Genomic DNA, 4117 nt, shown 5'->3' with positions numbered 1-4117 from the left:
GCAAGAAGGAATTCTGCTTGCAGACTGCCTTTGGATTCCTCGAACTGCAACTCTTCCCTGGGTCTTCAGCCTGCCAGCCAACCCTGCAGAGCCTGGACTTGTCAGGCACCACAACAGTGTGAGCCAATTTCTTAAAATAAGTTTCTCAATAGAAAGATAGATAGGTAGGTAGGTAGGTAGATAGACAGACAGATAGGTATCTACCTCTGTCTCTATCTCTATCTCCACACACACGTATCCTATTGGTTCTGTTTCTCTGGAGAACATCGATTAGCACAACCAACCACCTTGCCTTTGGGGCCAGAGCTCTGGTGAGGGAAGAAGGAAGAGAAGGCTAAGAAATGTCTTCCTTGAACAGTCCTTTGTGCCCGGCAAATGTTGAAAAAGCTGCCATTCTCTCTGGAACACTTCCTTGACTCTTCCTGAAGCTCATTGCAGAGGCTGGGTGGACCTGCGCTCTTGCAATAACCTTGAACCAAATATGCATCTCTGTATTGGTCAGTCACATGCGATTCCCTTTACAGCCTCTAGCACATTGACGATGCTCCTTTCCAGCTTTAGCTGCTGGGGCCCTTCATCCCTCCCAGGCAACTCAGTCAGTACTAGTACCAGGTAAATTTCTCCTGGGTAGTCAGCATCTAGTCCACGGGAAATGCTGCTGCATCCTTTGCCCTCACAAATACTTGCTCTGCAGCTGCCTGTAACCCAGCAGTTCGGTCTTTCCTCTGCTATGCAGGCACTGAGCTCATCTTTGTCTTTTCATCCTTCATGATCAATGGAGCAGGAGTCAGGTCCTTTTCCACAATGTTCTCTAGTCCCAGACAAGGTATATCAAGGTCTCAAAGTGGTCTCATTGAAGACCTTTCTCACTGCAAAGTTAAAAAACAGCTGATTAAAAGATAAGAAGACCACATACCCCAAACACCCACCCCAAAAGGAATTGTAGGGACACAGAACAGCTATAGATGTCTTCAAAGAAATCTCTTCCTGAACAGTTACTCTATTTCTCCTCTCTTTATATCTGATAGTTTCAAAGAGGCTGGGGGTTGTAGAGTTGTATAGCCAATTCATTGCACTTTTCTTTGCAATTTCCGAAATCAGCTTCTAGGTCACCTTGATATCTATATCTATCACTCAGACACCTCAGTAAAAACAGACATGAGGAGTCACGTTTGAATTTCTTTCTATACACTGTTTTAAGCACTAAACAGGAATTGTCTGATTTCATTCCCGCAACAGATTCACAGGGAAGGTACTTATTCCCATTTCACATATCGTGAAACTAAGCCAGGCATACTAAATAACCTGCCGTGGGTCACCTGATTACTGTCAGATCTGAGTTGCAGACCCAGAGGGTCTGCTTCTGATTGGAAATCCTAACCACTGCAATGGAATGCCAGTCACAGAATGTTTACTTGGCACCATTTCAAAATGCAAGTGTACATCCTGATAGGCGAGTTTACAATTTAATTAACTTCTTTTCAGGAGAAGAGAGACGCACATTTCTGAATTTTAGAAATCGATCAACGCTCTGTAAGACCTGGGCACTGGGACTTCTTGTAAGAATCGATTTAGTACCTATGAGCAAGTCGGGGCTGTACTGTGAACAACTTGGAGGACAGTGAATAAAGCATAAATGAGATATTAAATCAGTACTCTGGAATGGAGGAAGAAGGCATGATTTTACTTGAATCCATGCATTCTAATTCCTCTATTATTAAGCTGGTCTATGAAAGGGGGGACATGTGCAAAGATGGCATAGGAAGTCCTGTTATGTTGCCTGATTTCAAAGGGTTGGGAAGCCTCCTGCCCCTCAAAGACGTATTCTCCACTGGCTTTTGGATGATTAATATCCCACAGCCATGGATACTCTCGCTTTAAACTCTCTTGGCTTAGGACTGTGTTACGCATTAAGATGTAATGCCTCTGGGAGAATTAACACTTTATCACAGGCTTTCTTTTACTCCTTTCTCTGTAAGTGTTCATTTGTTTCATTACAGAAAGCAAGTGAGGAGAGGAAAAAGGAGGAAAATTCACCATAAAGTAGAGAGAAAGAATGCTTTCATCAAAACTGAACTGCATCAAATCTGCCCACTGGATAATTTTATGAATGTATAGATCAGCTGTTTCTGAGCTGGAGTGGTTGTGGACCACTGACTGGGCCACACTGTGGGGGATTCCAAGGGATGCACCAAGCATTGCCGTAGGCCAAATAAATAATTCTCAGCCCTGTTTGTGGCAGGGAGGAAAAATGGGATGTTACAAGTTGAAGTTTGAGCAGACTTCTCTGAGACAACAGGAAGAAAGATGCTTAATGGGGCTTTTTAGATGAATCATAGCACCCAGGATAGTAAGAAAGAAGAGATTAAAATTTCTCCATGTAGTGAAATAACAGAGATTTTTGTTTTACCCCTGATGCCAAAGACAGGGTAGGTGGAAATCCTGACTGCTGTGCTGGGGGGACCCGAGGTGGTGAGGGAGGAGGGGTGTTAGAGGTGGGAGAAATTCTTGGCTAGAAGAGAGCAGATCCCAGCAAAACGGAGTCAGGCTAGGTCCTGAGAAGAGCTAGAAAGAGAGAGGGCAGAGAAATAGTATTTGGTAAGGAATGCTGGACAAATGACTGAAGTGAGATGTTCGCTATTCAATTGTAAATGGCCTTTTTTGTTGTGGGGTGATTACATTCTTCTATTACTCAAAACTTGAAGGAAAGTCGTATATACAACAATAGTGTGTTAATGATATTTTAGCAAATAAAGAGGAGGAATGTGTGAGCATGTACGGGATGATGATTTAGATGGAAGGACAGCAGCTATGAAGGCAAGGTGAGGAGTGGGAAAAGGAGAATAGAGTTAGAATGAAAAGCATCCTTCTCAGGAATCTTCAGGAACATAGTGGGAGAGGCTGAACACACTGCAGACGATTAAGATGGGGACCTGGGAATTTCTCTTGGCTATCAAATAAAAGGATGACTGTGGACTGCAAAACATGGAGACATTCACGTAACCTGTATGTATTATATTTTCCAAATGTTTGCAAATGCAATCATACTTAATTATATATATACACAGACATATGTAAACATATATAAAACATTATAAATATATGTAAATATATATTATAAAAATACATATAAAATGACAATTCATAGGAGTTTTTATATTACGTATTTTTCTGAATCATGGACACTACAATCATGTTGGAGATGGCAACAATTATTAATATTAAAAAGGAATACACTTGAACGAGATGAAAGGGAAAGTCTGCAAAATCTCCTTCAGGTTTCCGATTCTACAAGAACTCTATCTAGAACTGGATTGAAAATCCGTATAGAAAGATACAGTTTTCCCATGAACAGCGTGGCTTCTCCCACACTCACTTGCTAGAATCGTGTTTCTTCTCAGGACACGTATTTTGAGAACCATTGCATTTCACTTCCACATCCCCATGGTGCTTCAGGCCTGAATATTAACAGAAAATTAAGTCAGAGACAAGACAAATTTATTCATCCACTTTTCTTGTTTTTGTTACTCTTTTAATTTTAATACATGCACTTTCCTACATAAATAGGATATTTAGCTATGATTATCATTTATTAATTTCCCCCCCAACTACAGCTATCTTGTCAAGGTTGGGGTCCTTAAGGAAGCAGCTGAGGAAACATATACTGCACACGTGGGCCGAATTATTCTCAGGGTGAGAAATTAACTAAAAATGAGTAATATGCTCTCAATTTAAACGTGGCAGGAGAGATTGTACTTTCATCCCCAAATTGAAATCAGATTTTCTCCACTGGGGCTTCTCCAGCTTTGGCACAGCCTATTAACAAGGTGAGCTTGGTTCCTTACGGTATAATAACAACACTGGGTTGGGGTTAGAACTCCATGTGGTTTAGTGGGGAAGACGAAGATGATGCTAACAGGAGAGGAAAATCAAGCTAATGGGAGAACCCTGGATTCTACTTTCATCACCAAATAAATGAGCATCAACCGAGCCTTAAAAAAATCCGGCACTATTGGTTCTTGTTGCTCAGTTTTCACAATTAACACACTCCTTAAGCATCTATAATGATTCTTAGACACTTCATGGACGCATTTCATTTCTCAGGAAGAAATTCCTT

The sequence above is a fragment of the Equus caballus genome, chromosome 18 (genome assembly GCF_041296265.1).
Source record: "Equus caballus isolate H_3958 breed thoroughbred chromosome 18, TB-T2T, whole genome shotgun sequence".
Taxonomy (NCBI): domain Eukaryota; kingdom Metazoa; phylum Chordata; class Mammalia; order Perissodactyla; family Equidae; genus Equus; species Equus caballus.
Note: the sequence above shows the minus strand (reverse complement) of the source record.